The 21371-nt window shown below is 40.9% G+C and overlaps 1 protein-coding gene and 1 pseudogene across 1 annotated transcript in view; one reads left to right on the top strand and one right to left on the bottom strand.

The window, feature by feature from the left end:
• The window catches only part of yes1 (YES proto-oncogene 1, Src family tyrosine kinase), an 80278-nt gene that overhangs the window by 10328 nt on the left and 48579 nt on the right, over positions 1-21371 (top strand). The window lies entirely within an intron of this gene.
• Positions 18198-18481, bottom strand: LOC121278824 (annotated as a pseudogene).

The raw sequence follows: 21371 nt of genomic DNA, 5'->3' as shown, positions 1-21371 counted from the left end.
ATCCTGACAGTATTCCGGCTATAGTACTGAAGACTTGTGCTCCATAATTTGCCACGCCCCCAGCCAAACTGTTTCAGCACAGCTACAACTCTGGTATCTATCCAACAATGTGGAAAATTGCCCAGGTATGTCCTGTACACAAAAAGTAGAACAAATCCAACCCAGCCAATTATCAGTCTACCCTCGATCATCAGTGATGGAAGTGGTCATGAACAGTGCTATCAGGCAGCTCCTGTTTAGTAATAACCTGCTCACACTCAGTTTGGGTTCCATCAGGGTCATTTGGCTCCTAACCTCATTACAGCTTGGTTAAACATGGACAAAAGAGCTGAACTCAAGGTGAGGTGAGTGTGATTGCCCTTGACAGCAAGGCAGCATTTGACCGTGGTATCAAGGAACCCTTGCAAAACTAGAGTCGATGGGAATCGGGGGGGAACCTCTCTGCTGGCTGGAGTCATACCTAGCACAAAGGAAGATGGTTGTGGTTGTTGGAGGTCAATCATCTCAGTTCCAGGACATCTCTGGAGGAGTTCCACAGGGTAGTGGTCTAGGCCCAACCATTTTCAGCTGCTTCATCAATGACCTTCCTTCCATCATAAGGTCAGAAGTGGGGATGTTTGCTGATGATTGCACAGTGTTCACCATTCAAGACTCCTCATAGGCTTGGCCTAAGTAGCCAAGTGGTTATGATACTGGGCTTGTAACCCCAAGATCAAGAGTTCAAATCTCACAATGGCAAACTATGAAACAATGTAACTTCATCTGAAACAGATGGAAACAGGTTTACTCAAAAGAGTATCAAGTGTTCAAATCTCACAATGGCAAACTATGAAACAATGTAACTTCATCTGAATAGGAATAGATGGAAACTCAAAAGAGTTACAAGGTAGGATGCTCCTTAGGGCTTGGCCTAAATAGCCAAGTGGTTATGGTACTGGGTTTGTAACCCCAAGATCAAGAGTTCAAATCTCACAATGGCAAACTATGAAACAATGTAACTTCATCTGAAACAGATGGAAACAGGTTTACTCAAAAGAGTATCAAGAGTTCAAATCTCACAATGGCAAACTATGAAACAATGAAACTTCGTCTGAATAGGAACAGATGGAAACGTGTTTGTACTCGAAAGAGTTACATAGAGAGACTGCACCATGTGATTACACTGACACTGCATCATGTGATTACACAGAGTGACAGCATCATCATCTGATTATACAGAGAGTCTGTACCATGTGATTGCACAGAGGGACTGCACCATGTTATTATACAGAAGTGCATGTTATTACACATAGGCTGCACCATTTTGAGGGACTACACCATGTGAGTATACAGAGAGACTGCACCATGTCTTTAATTGGGGCTCACCTTCGATAGCTCAGCTTGTGGAGCGGAGGACTGTAGGTGATCATCCTAGCTGGTATCCTTAGGTTGCTGGTTCAATTCAGGCTCGAAGGAAGTCTCCTCTGACTCTTTGGTTCCGTGTTAGTGTGGCCGAGTGGTCTAAGATGCTGGATTAAGGTTCCAGTCTCTATGGAGACGTGGGTTCTAATTACATCACTGTCAAGCGTTCAGGTGATCTAACTTATGACTTGGCCTAAATAGCCAAGTGGTTATGGTACTGGGCTTGTAACCCCAAGATCAAGAGTTCAAATCTCACAATGGCAAACTATGAAACAATGTAACTTCATCTGAATAGGAACAGATGGAAACGTGTTTGTACTCGAAAGAGTTCATTTAAAAGATTTAAAAGATTTAAAAGATTATCAAGAGTTCAAATCTCACAATGGCAAACTATGAAACAATGTAACTTCATCTGAATAGGAACAGATGGAAATGGGTTTGTACTCGAAAGAGTTACATCTACTTGACATTCAAGACTCCTCATACTGAAGCAGTCCATGATCAAATGCAGCAAGACCTGGACAGTATCAAAGCTTGGACTGACAAGTGGCAAGAAACATTTGCACTATGCAAGTGCCAGGCAATGATCATCTCCAACAAGAGAGAATCTAACCATTGCCCCTTGGCATTCAGTTGCATTACCATCACTGAATCTCCTGCTGTCAACACCCTGGGTTACCATTGACCAGAAACTGAATTGGACTAGCCATATAAATACCGTGGCTAGAAGAAGAGGAGTGTGTTGCCTGGATATGTGCAACTCCAACAGCACAAGAATTTTGACACCATCTAGGACAAAGCAGCCCACTTGATTGGCACCCCATCCACTACCTTCAACATCCACTCCTCCACCGCTGATGCACAATGGCAGCAGTGTGTACCATCTACAAGATGCACTACAGCAGCTCACCAATGCTCTTTCAGCAGCACTTGTGAAACCTGTGACTTCTACCACCTAGAACGACAAGGGCAGCAGATGCCTGGGAACACCGCCACCTGCAAGTTCCCCTCCAAACCACTCCCCATCCTGACCTGGAACTATATCGCCGTTTCCACACTGTCGCCGTGCCTGGAACTTCCTAACAGCACTGTGGGTGTACCAACAGCATATGGATTGCAGTCGTTAAAGAAGTCGACTCACGAGCACTTTCTCAAAGGCAATTAGTTATAGGCAACAAATGCTGGCATTGGCAGCCTTGCTCACATCCCATGAAAGAATTAAAAAAATTAATGCTGCAATCTTTCTTTAGCTATTACTATCCTTCATATTTTTGCACTCGTAAGATATTGAAGTAAAGCACATTTCATTTGTATCTGGGCTCTTTTTCGGCACGGCCATTTTCTATGTTGGGCCACGTTCAGGTAGTCTGGAATTGTGCCTCGAGTCTGTGTTCTTATAATATGCCCAACCAGTGAGAATATGTTTGTTTAGGAATGCCTATGAAATAAGACAGCCTTTTCATTCATATCTGTTCTTATATCACCATAATTTTCCCTGCACCTTTGCATATGAATGAAAGATATAAATATCCAGTTCAGGTCATGCTATGTAATTAATGTTAGGGCAGAGAGAGGACAGTATGGACACCTAAATGTAAACTGCTAAGACCATTTACAAGAGTGACTAGTACTGCTGTATCTAATATGATGATATCTATGGCAGGACCCTAAACTTGTAACAAGCATTATGAATTACTCTTTACATGCAGGTACCTGTGTAGAGTGTTTTTTGAATGAAATTCTAACACACACAAGCAAATCTCTTCTACTTTCTGGCATAGGAAGCATGGGTTATGTGCCACCCTTTTATTTTAGGTAGAATGCCCAAGTTAGTTAGAGCTTTGCAGCTGATCATTTTAAAAATTGGATGCAGTACAACATTCATTGGTATATGTGCATTATACATATCAGAATAAGCATGTATTTGGCTTGCAAATTTCACTTAGAATTGTAGAATAGTTAAAATGCAGAAGGAAGCCATTCGGCCGATTGTGTCCATGCTGGCTCTCCACAAGAGCAATTCACCTTGTTCCATTGTCCCACCATTTCTCCATAGCCCTGCAGGTTTTATCTCTTCAAATAATTATCCACATTTCCCTTTTAAAAGCCACGATTAAATCTGCCTCCACCACACTCAGGCAATGCATTCCAGATCCTAAACACTAGATGCGTAAACATGTTTTTCCTCATGTCGCCGCTGCTTCTTTTGCCAATCACCTTAAATCCATGTCCTCTGGTTACATAGAAACTTAGAAAATAGAAGCTGGAGGATCATGGTTGATCCTCTATCTCAACGCCAAGCTCCCGCTCCCTCCCCATACCCCTTGATGCCTTTAGAGTCCAGAAATCTATTTCCTCCTCAAATATATTCAGTGCTGTGGCCTCCACAGCCCACTGTGGCAGAATTCCTCAGGTTCACCACCCACTGAATGAAGAAGTTTCTCCTCATCTCAGTCCTAAATGGCCTACCCTGTATCCTGAGATTGTGACCCTTTGTTCTAGAATCCCCCCCCCCCCCCCAGAGAAAACGTCCTCCCTGCACCCAGTCTGTTCAGCCCCATCAGAATTTTATATGTTTCAATGACATCCCTCCTCATTCTTCTAAACTCCAGTGAATATATGTCTGGTTGGCCCAATCTCTCCTCCTATGACAATCCTGCCATTCCAGGAAACAGTCTGCTGAACCTTTGCTGCACTCCCTCTATGGCACATATATCCTTTCTTAGATAAGGAGCCCAAAGCTGTGCACACTACTCCAGGTGTGGTATCACCAAAGCCCTGTACAGCTGCAGTATGACATACTTGCTCCTGTACCCAAGTCCTCTCGCAATGAATGCCAACATACCATTTCCCTTCTTAACTGCTTGCTACACCAGCATGCTTACTTTCCGTGATTGGTGTACAAGGACACCCAGGTCCCTTTTGTACACAACATTTCCCAATCTATCGCCATTTAAATAATACTCTGCCATTCAATTTTTCCTACCAGAGTGATAACTTCACACTTACCCACATTACACTGCATCTGCCATGTATTTGCCCACTCACTCAACTTGTCTAAACTGCCTTGGAGCCTCTTAACATCCTCCTCCACCGCTTACATTCCCACTTAGTTTTGTGTGGTCAGCAAACTTGGAAATATTCCATTTGATTCCCTCATCCAAATCATTGATATATATTGTGAATAGCTGGGGCCCAAGCGCTGACCCCTGCAGTACCCAACTAGTCACTGCCTGCCATTCTGAAAAAGACCCATTTATTCCTATTTTGCTCCCTGTCTGCTAACCAATTCTCAATCCATGCCAATACATTACCCCCAATCCTATGTGCTTTAATTTTACACACCACCCTCTTATATAGGACTTTGTCAAAAGCTTTCTGAAAATCCAAATACACCACACCCACTGGTTCCCCCTTATCTATTCTGCTAGTTACATCCTCAAAAGAAAACTCCAGTAGGTTTGTCAAACATGATTTCCCTTTCATAAATCCATGTTGACTTAGTCTAATCCTGTTGATATTTTCTAAGTTAAAAGCAAAAAACTGCGGATGCTGGAAATCCAAAACAAAAATAAAAATGCCTGGAAAAACTCAGCAGGTCTGGCAGCATGTACGGAGAGGAACACAATTAACGTTTCAAGTCCGTATGACTCTTCAACAGAACTAAATAAAAATAGAAGAGAGGTGAAATATAAGCTTGTTTAAGGGGGGAGGGGGGTGGGACAAGTAGAGCTGGATAGAGGGCCAGTGATAGGTGGAAATAGCCAAAAGATGTCAAATTTTCTAAGTGTCCTGTTATCACATCCTTTATAACAGGCTCTAGTATCTTCCCTGCCACTGATGTTAGGCTAACTGGTCTGTAATTCCCGGTGTTTTCTCTCCCTCCTCAATCCTTCCTAAGTGTCTCCTTAGCTAATCTGTCCAGACCCCTCAAGATTTTGGATAGCTCTTTCAAATCTCCTCTCATTTGTCTCTAAGAAGAACAGCCCCATTTTCTCCAATCTCTCCATGTAACTGAAATCCATCATCATTAAACACTGATATGCTATTATTCAAAAGTGTAATTTCAAGGTAGTACTGCAATTTACTTTGAACTTTAAAGAAGCACTTCAATCAGAGGCTAAAGACACATTTGATATATCCAGTCTGCAACATTTATAGTCCTAAGCAGTTCTCTTTGGTTGGCTGGAATATTATCATTAACATTTTCCAGTTTGGAGTTTCTGCATGCCACTTTGTAAAGCATGTTCAGGAAATATAACCACTACTGGTGGAGCCCACAGCTAACGAAAAGGGAAACTTTAGTTCATTGTGAGATGTGATATTTTGCATGCCTGTGCGCATACGTGTTCAAACATAACAAATTCTGTTGGCATCCAGGATTACATTGCAAAGCAGGGCCTACTTGTCTGAGCATTGTCTGTTTCCAGAAAAAGCAGATTCATGTACACACACATTGTGACTGTTCTGCACTCTGCATATCACGCCTCACATTTCAACATAATGAGGCCAAAAATGGAAGAAACTGTCATCCCTTGCTATACTGAACTCCAGTCTCGAGTGCGTACTTAGGTTTGTTTGAACTTGTTATCCTTAACAAGCAAGTTCTTCCACTCATTTGGCTTTTGTGATGTGCCACAAATGTTTCATATTTCAGTTTATACTAGAAGGAATGGGTGAAAAAAATATTCCCTTGTCAATCCCAAGTGCAGCCAGTTACAAAATATTGACTTAAAATATGGAAGTTTATGGCTCGGGATGCCCATCTTCCACATTGATTCAGAGAGGCAGTTTGGCACAGGATAAAAGCAAAGAACTGCAGATGCTGGAAATCCAAAACAAAAACAAAAGACAAATACCTGGAAAAACTCAGCAGGTCTGGCAGCATTGGAGGAGAAGAGCACAGTTGACGTTTCGAGTCCTTATGACCTTTCAACAGAACTAAGTAAAAATAGGAAAGGGGTGAAATGTAAGCTGGTTTAAGGCGGGGGGTGGAGGGGGGCAGTGTTGGGACAAGAAGAGCTAGGTAAAGAGCCAGTGAAAGGTGGAGATAACCAAAAGATGTCACAGACAAAAGGACAAAGAAGTGTTGAAGGTGGTGATATTATCTAAAGGAATGTGCTAATTAAGAGTAGAAAGCAGGACAAACAAGGTACAGATAGCTTTAGTGGGGGTGGGATGGGGTGAAGGAATACTAAAAAGGCTAAAAGACAGATAAAACAATGGGTGGAAATACATCTAAAAATAATGGAAATAGGTGGGAAAAGAAAAATCTACATAAATTATTGGAAAAAACAAAAAGGAGGGGGAAGAATCAGAAAGGGGGTGGGGATGGAGGAGAGTTCATGGTCTAAAATTGTTGAACTCAATATTCAGTCTGGAAGGCTGTAAAGTGCCTAGTCGGAAGATGAGCTGCTGTTCCTCCAGTTTGCGTTGAGCTTCACTGGAACAATGCAGCAAGCCAAAGACAGACGTGGGCATGAGGGCAGGGTGGAGTGTTGAAATGACAAACGACAGGGAGGTCTGGGTAATGCAGACCGAAGGTGTTCTGCAAAGTGGTCACCCAGTCTGCGTTTGGTCTCTCCAATGTAGAGGAAACCGCATTGTGAGCAAAGAATGCAGTAGACTAAGTTGAGGGAAGCGCAAGTGAAATGCTGCTTCACTTGGAAGGAGTGTTTGGGCCCTTGCACGGTGAGGAGAGAGGAAGTGAAGGGGCAGGTGTTGCATCTTCTGCGGTTGCATGGGAAGATGCTGTGGGAGGGGGTTGAGGAGTAGGGGTGATGGAGGAGTGAACCAGGGTGTCACGGAGGGAATGATCCCTACGGAATGCCACCGGAGGGGTGAAGGGAAGATGCGTTTGGCATCATGCTGGAGTTGGCGGAAATGGCAGAGGATGATCCTTTGAATGCGGAGGCTGGTGGGGTGATAAGTGAGGACAGGGGCATCCGCCCTCACACTTTCTCCTCCCTCCCAGAAACATGATAGGGTCCTGCTTGTTCTCACTTATCACCCCACCAGCCTCCGGATTCAAAGGATCACCTTCAGACTGTCCGCAAGCATTACCCAGACTTCCCCGTCGCTTGCCATTTCAACACTCCACCCTGCTCTCATGCCCACATGTCTGTCCTTGGCTTGCTGCATTGTTCCAGTGAAGCTCAAAGCAAATTGGAGGAACAGCACCTCATCTTCTGACTAGGCACTTTACAGCCTTCCGGACTGAATATTGAGTTCAACAATTTTAGATCATGAACTCTATCCTCCATCCCCACCCCCTTTCCGTTTCTTCCCCCTCCTTTTTGTTTTTTCCAATAATTTATATAGATTTTTCTTTTTCCCACCTATTTCCATTATTTTTAAACATATTTCCACCCCTTGTTTTATCTCTACCTTTTAGCCTTTTTAGTATTCTTTCACCCCAACCCACCCCTACTAGAGCTACCTGCACCTTGTTTGTCCTGCTTTCTACTCATAATTAGCACATTCCTTTAGATAACATCACCTTCAACACCTCTTTGTCCTTTTGTCTGTGACATCTTTTGGTTATCTCCACCTATCACTGGCTCTTTACCTAGCTCTTCTTGTCCCAACACTGCCCCACCCCCCACTTAAACCAGCTTATATTTCACCCCTTTCCTATTTTTACTTAGTTCTGTTGAAGGGTCATGAGGACTCGAAACATCAACTGTGCTCTTCTCCACCGATGCTGCCAGACCTGCTGAGTTTTTCCAGGTATTTGTCTTTTGTTTTAGTATGGCACAGGAGATGGAAATGAGGATTTAACTGCTCATGGTATGGAGGTGTGAATAGAAGGCACTGTTTATGTTGCATTAAGTTGTCCAGATGAGAGAAGGTCAGAAGTTTTCAGATTGTGCAGAGCTAGCTGCTCACAATTTTAACAGCAGTTATAGCACTGTACTTGACTTCAATGACCATGGCTTGGATTCCTACTTAATTGCTATCCTATGGCTTCTGCTGGAAGGTGCACTTATGAACTTTGTTCAAAAACAGAACCAACTTTGCTAAGACTTTCTCCAGAGTCTAATGGCTTGCTGACACTGGTTTAGACTCGTATAAAGAATATCTGCATGGGCAAGGTACTGGAGGGAAGCCATCACCCATTGACCCAAGCCCCAATATGAGTCAGCATAATTCAGGAGACGAGAGGGATAAAGGGGAGAAAATAGGGAAGAAATTATTTTTTAATAGCAATGACTTGAAAAAGAAAATGTCTTCATTTTTCATTCCCCTCAACCAAAATGTCAGTAAACATTCGAAGAACACGGGATGTAGGAGCAGGAGGAGAGCACGTGGCCCATCGAGCTTACTCTGCCATTTAATACAATCATGGCTGATCTTGGGTTTCAATTCCACTTTCCTGCCCACTCCCCATATCCCCTTGATTTGCCTGAGACACCAAAAATCTGTCCATCCCAGCCTTTGATGTATTCAACGACGGAGCATCCACAACCCTCTAGGGTAGAGAACTCCAAAGATTCACAGTCCTTTTGAGTAAAGTGATTTTTTCTCATCTCAGCCCTAAATGATCGGTCCCTTATCCTGAGACTTTGCCCCCATGTTTTAGATTCCCCAGCCTGTGGAAGCAATCTCTCAGCACCCACTCTACCAACCCCTTCAGAATCTTGTATGTTTTAATGAGTTTGCCCCTCATTCTTCTAAACTCCAGAGAATATAGGTCCGGTTTTCTCAGCCTCACATCATAGGAAACCATCTCATCCCAGGGGACCAATTTAGTGAACCTTCGCTGTACCGCCTCCAATGCATGTATAATCTTAAGTGTGAAGATAAAAACAGCACTCAATATGGTCTCATAAAACCCTGTGCAATTCTTTATTCCTGTACTCCAATCCCTTGAAATAAAGCCTGACATGCCATTTGCCTTCCTAATTGCTTGCTGTACTTGCTAACTTTCTGCATTCCTTGTACGAGCACACCCAAGTTTCTTTGAGCATTAACACTTCCAAGTATCTCACCTTGTAAAATGTATTCTGCTTTTCTATTCTTATGACCAAAATGAATAGCTTCACACTTGCTTACATTATACTCCATCTGCAATCTTGTTGCCTACTCACATAACCTGTCTGTATCTCTTTGCAGCATTTCCATATCCTCCTGACAATTTACCTTCCCACCTAGCTTTTTATCATCAGCAAACTGGGATACATGTTCTCTGCTTCTTCATCTAAGTCATTAATGTAGATTGTAAATAGCTGAGGCCCCAGCACTGATCCTCATGGTACTCCACTATTCACTATCTGCCAACCTGAAAAGCCCTGGTTATGCCCAATTCTGCTTCCTGTCCATTAACGAATCATCTATCCTTGCTAATATGTTACCCCCAACTCCATGAGCCCTATCTTGCCAAAATCCAGGTATACTACATCCATTGGTTCCCCTTTATCTACCCTACTAGTTACATACTCAAAAAAACTCTAATAAATTTATCAGACAGGGTTTCCCTTCAATAAAATCATGTGAACTTGATCTAATCATACGATGATTTTCTAAGTGCTTTGGTAAGACTCCCTTAATAATAGATTGTAATGTTTTCCCAACAATCGATATTAGGCTAACTGGCCTGTAGTTCACTGTTTTCTCTCTCCCTCTCTTGAAAAGTGGTGTAACATATGCCAACTTCCAATCTGATGATACCGTTCCCAGATCTAAGGAATTTTGGAAAAACATAGTGCATCCACTATTTCTGCAGCTATTTCTTAGAACCTCTAGGGTGTAGGCCATCAGGTCCTGAGGATTTGATTTTAGCCCCTTAAATCTCTCCAATCCTTTTTCTTTAATTTCCTCACTCATTTTAGCCCTTAGGTTATTGTCAATGTCTGATATGAAACTTGTAAGTGTAAAGACAGACACAAAATATTTGTTCCAGGTAAAAACAAATTACTGCAGATGCTGGAAAAACTCAGCAGGTCTAACAGCATCTGTGGAGAGAGAAAAAAAAGTTAACATTTTAAGTCCTTATGACTCTTTTTCAGAGCTGAGCTCTGAAGAAGAGTCATAAGGACTCAAAACGTTAACTCTTGTGTTTCTTTTCTCTCCACAGATGCTGTTAGACCTCCAAAATATTTATTCAGTGCCTCCACCATTTCCTCATTCCCCTTAATAATTTCTCCTGCCTCTGCTTCTAAGGGACCAACATTTACTTTAGCTACTCTTTTCCTCCTCATATACTTGTACATGCTCTTACAATGATTTTTATATTTCTGGCTAGTTTACTCTCATTCTATTTTTCTCTTTTTGATCAACCTTTTGGTAACACTTTGCTAGTTTCTAAAACACTTCCAATCCTCAGACTTGCTGCTATTTTTTTGCAAGATTGTAAGCCTCTTCTTTCAATTTAATACTATCCTCAACTTCCTGAGTGAGCCAGTGTCTTGCTGAGTTTTTTGTTTTTCAGTGGAATGTATTTTTGTTGAACATGTTGAATTGTTTCTTTAGATGTCTCCCGCTGTTCATTTACCAGCATACCTTTTAGTCTATTTACCCAATTAACCTTAACCAGTTCTCCCCTCATTCCTATTTAATTAGCTTTGTTTAAGATTTTTGTTTGTGATTGGAGTATGTCACTTTCAAACTTAACATGGAATTCAACAGTATTATGATCACTACTTCCCAGTGGAAGTTTTACTCGGACGTAATTAACCCTGTTTCATTACGTAATAGTAGATCGAAAGCTTTACCCCTAGTCAATTAGTACTAGAATGCGGCACATAGTTTAGTTTTCTTATGCTGGTTTACTTAATCATTGTAACATAATCTACAGCCAAAACCAAATAAAGACACATTCAATTTCATTGTATCTTTGTTTTGTTTCATCAGCATTTTGCTAAAAAAATCCTTTTCAAAATTAGAGGTTGCATACTGGCAAAGCTTAAAGTCTATGTAAAACATGTTGCAGTGCAACCAAGCTTCTGATTATTGTATATATTTTGAAACTAAAACTGAAAGGCTGCGGCCATATCTATTTATTACTTAGAGTGATTGGCTTCCTTTCAGTTTCTGTCCATTTTATATTTGCCACTTCAAATATGCCAACATTTGATTTCTGGGAGTGGTTAAAAAATGTTGAAGCAATCTCGTTCAAATGGCATCCTATACTGCCAGTCAAACTAGAAAGGTTTTTAACTGCTACCAGAATCCCCAAGTTAAACCAAGGTTTAAAATGACGACCTAATATGAAACTTTAACATATAGAAAAGTTTTGTGGTTTAAAAAATTGAGTAATTTTAATGTAGAAAGAGTCTGACAGTGCTTTACTAAAACATAATTAGGCAAAAAATTGGTGTCAAGCCAAGATGGTAAAGATAGTAAACATTTAGTCAAACATTGATGTTAACTATGGTCTTAAAGGAAGAGAGGATGGTGACAAGGTGGAGGGGTTGAGAGTGGGAACTCAAGACAATAATGCCTTATACGACTGAAGGTACAGCTACCAATAATAGAGAGAAGAGAGTGGGCGTTGCACAAGAGGCTACGGTTGGAGGATTACTCAGTTTTCAGATGTTGTAGGGCTGGAGGAATCAATCGTGCTATTAAGGGATGAGAATTTGAATATTGGATGAGCCATTTTAGGCTAGTGAGCAGTGGTGGGGGGCATTTTGGTGCTCATGATTTTGATGGTTCTTTGGGCTCAAACAGTGTTGAGGTTGTGAACAGTGATCAGGGAAAATAATAGAACCTGACAAGGGTACCAAGCTCTCTATGTTTAACTGGGGGAAACTGCAGCTCATCCGATGCTGGAATTTGGGCAAGCAGGCTTGCAGTACATTCAGTTAATGAATGGGTTGAGAACAGTGGCAGAGAAGTAGTGCTGAATATTGGCAGTGTACGTATGTCATAGTGCATGCCTACTAGCTTAAACATCCACAAAGAAAATTTTAAAATACATCAGTAAGTCCTAAATATACATTTAATATACTTAATCTTTCAAATAAGTTGAGAAATTAAGGATGCTTTGCAAAAACATATATGGAGAAGTGACAGCGTAATGGTAATGTCACTAGCATAGTAATCCAGAGGCCCGGCTAATGCTGTTGGGACAGGGATTCAAATCCCACCATGGCAGCTGGTGGAATTTAAATTAATAAAGCTAGTCTTACCATGACAACTATGATCAAGTGTAAAAATCCATTTGGTTCACTAATGTCCTTATATGTGACTCCAGTCTCTCAGCAATGTGGTTCACTTACTGTTCTTTGAAATAGCCTAGCAAGCCATTCAGTTAAAGGGCAAATAAAAGGGTGGGCAACAAATACTGGCCTTCCCAGCAGAGCCCACATCCTATGAAAAAGTAAAGAAAAAATTTTCGGTTGCTGCATGACCCATTTGGCTTTCCATAATGTTGCAAGAAAGCCCATGATACTGCTTTGCCACTGAAATCCGCTGGATGTTAAGAGCAAGATAACACCCCTCCACCAACCTGCATCAGTACCAATGTAAGGGGATTTTCATGGGAAACCCATTTTGGTGCTATTGCAGCTGTTGAAGAAAAAAATGTTTTACTACAGGGCGTCTTGACCATCAGTATGACAAATTGTTGACACAAGGATCTAAAAGACCTTACAGGCTTCTTTATGTGCAACTTAGTCCCAAGCAACCATCCGCACCCAGACGGAAACTTGAACAGTGTTGGGTAAGTATCAGGGTTCAAAATACACAGGGTGGCAGACAACTTCACCTCAAAACCTTACATATAGCCTGCAGAAAATTAAAAATGTGTGTTATGACACAGCAGTTGATAAAGACTAATTTGTTTAAATCCCAGAGGGAAACTTGAACAACTATCATAACCTATATTTTCAATCGGTATGTTTGAGATGTAGCTCTGAATTCAGGAATAAAACCACTAAGCCTCAAGAGGTTTTTATATAAAACTAAATTAAACATTTATTAATTTAACAACAGAGTAAACATACACGTCCACAAATTGCTACCAAAATAACTTTTAAACAAATCCCCAAATTAATCACTCCCACCAAGGCAATACTAACCCATAGACTTAAACAGACACCAGGCAAAGCAGATTTGACCTTACAAATTCAAAATGAGGTTCCTTTGCAGACAGTTGTAGGCTTACAGGCTGGTTGGATCGTAAATGCCTCTGACTTACACACACAAACTCCTTTCTGTTTATACATAGCTTTTCCTTTGAATGTAAATTTTCCATTGTTTCCTAGGCTTTTAACGTCACATCTTCTAGCAATAACATTTTCATCCCACTAATTTTATTAGTAATATAAACACATTGTTTGGCATCTCCCAGCTAGGTGCAAAATTTTACTCCCATTCTTGAATGCTTTATTTAAAAATGCAAATTTCCCCCTTGACGCCTATGTTTCTAAACATCCCCATGTTTCTCTAATTATAATTTCAAACCTTCTTCCAAACATCAAAGCACCCAGACTTGCTGGCTTTAATCCAGTTAAGACACATAGACACAGACCCCACTACAATTCTATTGAAAAAAATAATTTCCAGTAACATTATAGACATTAATATCTCTTCATGACAAGTGTGAAAAATTCAAAATATTAAAAGGCTGCCCTCACGCATCCTGTGTTGGATCCTCTCCAGGAATTTTTGCATTCTTGCAAATAGGTTGCTGTACTGTGGTGTTTTTGCAGCTTTATGCATCACCTACCTCCCTCCCCAAGTCTCGGCTGGTTGTTGTTTCTCCCACACCCTCCCCCTCGCCCTCCTTCTCTTCCTCACTTAGTTTGCTGCTGGGGCCTTGGAGATTACAGAAGATGAAATTAACATCAGCTGTCACTCAAAGCACTGCTTCTCCCTCCCCCTCCCCATGACAATGCAACTGGAGACTCTTGCAATTTTAAATACGTATGTGTTTTTGTGCAGAGTTTTCTTCAATAATTTCTTGGCAATCCTAGAAAGAGTGAGAGAACCACACACAAACACATACATATATAAAATTGCGAAGAGTGTGCTCTCTCTCCACTCATTGTCAAGGGAGAAGCAGCGCTTTGACAGCTGAAGTCAGTTTAATCTTGTGTAATTTGCAAGGTTCTGGCAACAAACCAGAGAGGGAGGGAGAGAGCCATCAGCAGCTCACAATGAGGTGAAAATAATGAGATGAAAATAACACACAACAAAATTAGTGTGCGTGCGTGGGGTTCACATTGGAAAATAGTTTGGGAAACACTGGTGTAGAGGGTGCAGGTTACATAAGAACTTGAGATTACTGGAAGAATCCTCAAATGTATTCAATTGAATACATTGGGATTTACAGGCCTTAAAGAAGATTTATAAAGGAGTGTATTGTTTAACTGTTGACTATGTTCAATTTTATCCTGGACCCATGTGTGTTAGTGCATCAGCCCATATTTCCAAATGAATGTCCTTCTGTTAAAAGGAGCCCCTCAAAATCAAAAAGTAACCCTCCAGAAAATTAAGCTACGCAGTTATTTTTCTCAAAGAGCCCTCGGTGGGGGTGGAGGGGAATTATTTTGACCTCTGGTAAGAGTGTGATGGAATACTCTCCACTTGCCTGGATGAGTACAGCTCAAACAAAACCCAAGAAGCTCGACATCATCCAGGACAAAGCAACCCACTTGATTGGCACCCCATCCACCACCTTCAACATTGACTCCCTCCACCGCCAATGCACAGTGGCAGCAGTGCCTACCATCTACAAGATGCACTGCAGCAACTCACCAAGACTCCTTCTAACCCGCAACCTCTATCACCTACAAGAGCAAAGGCAATAGATACATAGGAACACTACCACCTCCAAGTTTCCCTCCAAGTCACACACCATCCTGCCTTGGAACTATAACATCATTCCTTCACCGTCACTGGCTCAAAATTCTGGAACTCCTTTTTTAACAGTACAGTGGGTGTATCTACAGCACATGAACAGCAGCAGTTCAAGATGGCAGCTGACCATTACCCCCTCAAGGTCAATTATGGATGGGCAATAAATGCTGGCCTAAAAAAAGTAGGAGCATTGGGAAAAATCAGCCTTTAAATCTTAATTCTGTTTCTTTCTCCAGAGAAGCTGCCTGACCTGAGTATTTCCAACATATTTTGTTTATAGTTCAGATTTCCTGCATCCTCATTTTGCAGGAACATTGGAGAATTGGATTGATATCTAAATTATGTCATCATGAAAACATTAAATTATTCAAATGGAATTCCCCAATTGTCTCAATTTTCCTGTGATTATCAAATATTCCTATGAGCAATATGTACTAGATTGATGGGGATCCAGTGTTATTGCCCTCCTACCTTTTTGCAGGTGGTTATGTCCATTTAGGATTCAAATTCACAACAATATAATCAGGCATTCAAAGTGCAAAGGGATTTGTTCCCACTGGAAGCAAGTGTTTGCACTCCATGTCTGCTAAACAGAACTACCATTCATGGATTTCTCACTAATATAGTTTGGAAATTATTATGCATGATAGATTTTCCCAAGTGTCAGATGTCAAACTAACAAAGGTCTGATCAGATCAGTATGTGTTACAATGAAAATTGTATGTGGTGTAACATTCTGTTGCTGAGGGGAGTTCAAAGTTGAGATCATTTGAGAAGATCAGCTCAACCACTACAATGAGGAGATAACAATCATACATCCTGGAAACATTCAGGGACAAATGGCAATATTGTAACTAGGCATAGGCAAAGTGGAATTTAGTTTCAATGAAAATACATGGAGCAGATAATTAATTGCCAGTTTCCTCAGGCTTCTAGATTTTTCGTAAAGGTGGTCAGTGTTAATTTTGAGAGAGATTCATGCATCAATTAGCAAATGAAGAAATTGTCATGGATCAATTTGAGATCTTTCAAGCTCTTGATTTTAAAGAGTGGTTGCACTAATTGGCTTTACAGTAATTGGAGCAGATTGCTTTGTTATAGGAGTCAAAAATTACCACTAAATATGGCCAGTGAAATGACTACCATGCATTTTGGAAATATTTTTTATTATGTATCTTGGTGGCAAAATGTTTTCTGCCCAGGAAGTGATAAGCCCACCATTATTCCTAACTAAAATCCTTGTTTTCACTCTGACCTGTCTAATTTGAAAAGTTACCTGGACTGTTCCTAAATAAAAGAAAAATAATGTCTTGTGCACATACAAAAGCATTGTTGCTTTTTCCAATTACAGATGTAGGTCGTACCACTGCATTGCTCTTGGATGTAAATATGTTGTTTAACATTGAAGGATCCTGGCACTGTGTAACAATGAGTAGATGCTTATCTCAGCAGTTTTGTTTTTCTTATCCCAGATAATTGTGTGATATGCATAAAATTGCTTCTGTAGTTTTGGATTTATCGTCACTCCATTTCAGTGATTTAGTTACAAATGTAAATCCAGTGCTTTGAGACTGCAAAATTTATAATCCATTCTAAACCTTGTATGTATGAGATCTTAGCAGTTGCTGATAATGAATAAATACAAAAGAAACAGGAAATTCAAGAATAGTGCACAAAGTTTGAGACACATTGAGTAAAGGTGTGGGAGACTGTAAAAGAGACAGATGAAGAATGAGAGAAAAATAAGGGACACAGACTAAATTTTCCCCAGTTCAACCTCAAGATTGTACTTTACCCCAGAAACAATCTGCTGCTGGGCAGACACGATCCTCATGATCTTGTTGGCGAACATGTTGTTGGAAGCCTTGTTGTATTTGGTCGGGGCACCTAAGAAGCCATATAAAATCAATTAGAGTAAAATGGGCAACAGAGAGAAACTAATTGTTATTTTCATGAGTGAACATTCGTTTAGACTCAAAATATAAATAATTAGCCCTTAAACTAGCCAATCATCAGCAGGACTTCCAAAAAGAATATTACCAAGCTATTATATTGATAATGCGCAAATCCTTCACACTTCTGTTTTGAGAACTGTGCAGCATCATTTTGTAGTAAAGTAAGTCTGCTGCGATAAATAGTGCTTTTGTTTGACATGAAACTTTACTGAGCATCTGAACTGTGGAGGGGCTTTGTTGTATACTATTTATGTTAAGGTGCTGATAATGTATTTTAGCAACATACTAAACAAAATAATATTGAAAGCACTGTGAACAAGCCCCCAATGTAAGCAAGCAGTTTTTTTTTATATGGTAAAATTCTTGCTAGAAAGTTGATCTCCGCTCTCTTCCTCTTGTGAGCAGTCATATTGGTTCAGTGCTCCGTCTGCAGTTTTGCTGTCTATTTCAACCAAAAAGGATTAGTATTCTATAGTAGTATATGCTAGTGCGTAAAATCCAACCTCAGTTGGCATCAAAATTTTGTTGAAATGCAAAAGTTTTTACTTTACAAGTGTACAATATCATTCTCGTAATAACATAGTGAATCTATTTCTGGTTCTAGTAGGTCAATAGTAGGACATGTCAATAAATATCAACAACTCTTTTTGCTTCTGAAGAACTGTGTTCTATGTTTATCTAATTCTGACGAAGTCCATCAACTTCGTTAAGGTACACTAGTGCTGATTCCTTGTTTAAGTGCTTCAGGCTGGAGTCAGTCCTTGTGGGGCGCGTTGGCTAATTATAGGCCTTCAGCCTACAAATGCTTTTATTGTTTGTTTTTTTTCCAATGTTAGACATTTTTATTTAGCTTTAGTGGAAGCCACAGTAATTTTGCTGTGTAGGTGATGCATTTAACATTTACATAACATGATTGCCATAAGAAAATAAAGGCAAGACTTGCTATTCATATATTGAAAGCACAGTGGGAGCTTTTAGCTAACATATTAAACAGTTGTTAACCAAATGCAAATTAATCTGCTGCAGTGCAAAATTTCAATTGTTGGTCGTCTTTGTCAGAGAAATTTCTCCTTTCCAAGGGATTGAAAGAACCTCAAAGTTGCAAAGTATTTTCTGTGGAGCAGCTTAGAAATCACAGGATTTCAGATCATTAACTTCACTCTGCATTGTATTCTCCCCAGTTCAACCTCAAGATTGTACTTTACCCCAGAAAGAATCTGCTGCTGGGCAGACACGATCCTCATGATCTTGTTGACGAACATGTCATTGGAAGCCTTGTTGTATTCGGTCGTGGCACCTAAGAAGCCATATAAAATCATTGTACTGCTCATTAAGTTCAAATAGAATCTCTATTGGCACTAGTTGAAAGTTGTACTATATCTGGGGTTCAGATGTCCTAAAATAAAGAGCCTGTAGCCAAGTCATGCATCGCCTTTTTATTTTTAAAAAAAAGTCTCTTGACTGTGTACAGCATAAATGGTTGACTTGATTGGCACCCTTCTGTCCGTGAGACAAGATGGGAATGCCGCCTCAGGACTTAAGTGAGATCGGATGAGATCACCTGTACTACTTATGGATAGTATGCACTATTTATGGGCAATAAATGCTGGCCTAGCCAGCAATGCCCATAAACCGTGAATGAATAAATTTTTAAAAATTTATTTTGATGGCTGAACAAGTCAATTCTGGAAAGGCAAAGTCTCCCACAAGTGCCACGCTTGAAGTTGCCCCTTGCCGGTGGCGCAGGGTGATCTATGCTGAAGCCTTGTTTGTAGTGCTGGCGACTGTTTTGGAGCTTCTGAAACCACGTGTCTTTGGTGGTGGTGAATTTCTGCCCACAGCTGGTGTGGCCATTGGCATCAATCGTCAGCTAGAATCATCCATTTCCATGCCTCTTTTGACGGCATCCTTGAATCAGAATTTTGGATGCCCTGCTGGCACAGGCTACCTCCCCAATTACTTCCACCCTATGCACTGTCCAACTCAGTGAAACCGCCTTTGCTTCATTAGCGCTAGCATGTTTGCCCTAGAAAGGACCCCTTTATTGGTGACTTTGCCTTTCGTATGATGCCAAGGATGGGTCATAGACACTGGAGATAGAAGTTACTGAGCCTTTTTTTTCTGGGTAGTTGTAAATTGATCAGGCTTTGCTGCAATCCGGCAATGTGCTGAGGATACAGGCCTTGTAGATGGGCATCTTGGTCGTGTGGATCAGTTTGTTTTTCTATGCCTGTTTTGCTAGTCGGCCAAAGTTGGTGACTGCATTTCCAATGCATGTGCTGACCTCTTTGTCAAGGAGCAAGTTGCCTGCCGCTGTAAATCCAAGGTGACTGCTTCCAGTGGTGTGTTCTTGAGTCTGATCACTGGAGGTGAGGCAACACCCTGTCCCATAACTATTTTTTTTTGTTACTGATGGTGAGGTAGAATATGATACAGGCATGGCACGGATGATGCATGAACCTTTGGAGCTGATCTTCTGTCTGGGCAATTAGTACAGCATCATCAGCATTCAGATCTTCTCTGATCAGGACATGCCTTACTTTTGCCTTGTATGTGGAAAGAAAAAGATTAATGAAGGCAAATGTAGGTTGCTTATGGTCTGAAACGGGAGAATTTATAATAGAGAACAAGGAAACGGCAGTGAAATTAAACAACTACTTTAGTTTTGTCTTCAAGGAAGAAAACACAAATAACTTCCCAGAAATACAAGGGAACCAAGTGTCAAGTGAGAAGGAGAAATTGAAGGAAATTAGCATTTGTAAAAAAAAAAAGTGCTGGAGAAATTATTGGGTCTGAAAGCCGATAAATCCCCAGGACCCGATAATTCGACATCCCAGGGTACTAAAGGAGGTGGCCATGGAAATAGTGGTTTGGTTGTCATCTTCCAAAATTCTGTAGATTCTGGAACAGTTCTGGTAGATTGGAGGATGCAAATGTAACCCCACTAGTTTAAAAAAAAGGAGGGAGGGGGAAAAAACAGGGAATTACATCCGGTTAGCCTAACTTCAGTAGCAGGGAAAATGCTAGAGTCTATTATAAAGGATGTGATAACAGGACACTTAGGAGATATTCATGGGATTAGACAAAGTCAACATGGATTTATGAAAGGGAAATCATGTTTGGCAGACCTACTGGAGTTTCTTTAGGACGTAACTAGTAGAATAAATAAGGGAGAACCAGTGACTGTGATATATTTAGATTTTCAAAAAGCTTTTGATAAAGTCCCATTTAAGAACTTAGTGTGCAAAATTAAAGCACATGGAATTGGGGATAATATATTGGAATGGATTGAGAAATGGTTGCCGGACAGGAGACAGAGTAGGAGTAAATGGATCTTTTCCGTAGTGTCAGGCGGTGACTAGTGGGGTACCGAAGGAATCAGTGCTTGGGCCCCGGCTATTCACAATGTATATCAATGATTTAGATGAAGGATCCAAATGTAATATTTCCAAGTTTGCTGACGACACAAACCTAAGTGAGAATCTGAGTGGTGAGGAGGATGTTAAGAGGCTTTGAAGTGATTTGGACAGGTTGAGAGAGTGGGCAAATACAGGGCAGATGCAGCACAACGTAGATAAGTGTAAAGTTACGCTTCCGCAGGAAAAGCAGAATGACGGTATTATTTAAATGGTGATAGATTGGGACCTGGGTATCCTTGTCCATCAGTCACTGAAAGCAAGATTACAAGTGCAGCAAGCAGTTAGTAAGGCAAATGGTATGTTGGCCTTCATTGCAAGAAGATTTGAGTATAGGAGCAAGGATGTTTTACTGTAGCTGTACAAGACCTTAGACCATGCCTGGAGTATTGTGTGCAGTTTTGGCCTCCCTACCTCAAAAGGATATATTTGCCATAGAGAAAGTGCAGCAAAGGTTCACGAGAATGATTCCTGGGACGGCAGGATTGTCTTATGAGAAGAGATTGGGTCGACTAGACTTGTACTCCCTGGAGTTTTGAAGAATAAGAGGGGACCTCATTGAAACATATAAAATTCTGACAGGGCTGGACAGACTGGATGTAGGGAGGTTGTTTTCCCTGGCTGCAGGTTCTAGAACAAGGGGCCATGGTCTGAGGCTACAGGGTAAGCCATTCAGGACTGAGGTGAGGACTCAGAGGGTGATGAACTAGTGGAATTCTCTACCACAGAAGGTAGTGGAGACTAAGTTACTGAATGTAATTAAGGAGGAAATAGATTTCTAGACACCAGAAGC

Source organism: Carcharodon carcharias, chromosome 6, assembly GCF_017639515.1.
Source record: "Carcharodon carcharias isolate sCarCar2 chromosome 6, sCarCar2.pri, whole genome shotgun sequence".
Lineage (NCBI taxonomy): Eukaryota > Metazoa > Chordata > Chondrichthyes > Lamniformes > Lamnidae > Carcharodon > Carcharodon carcharias.
This window is presented reverse-complemented; position numbering and strand designations above follow the sequence as displayed.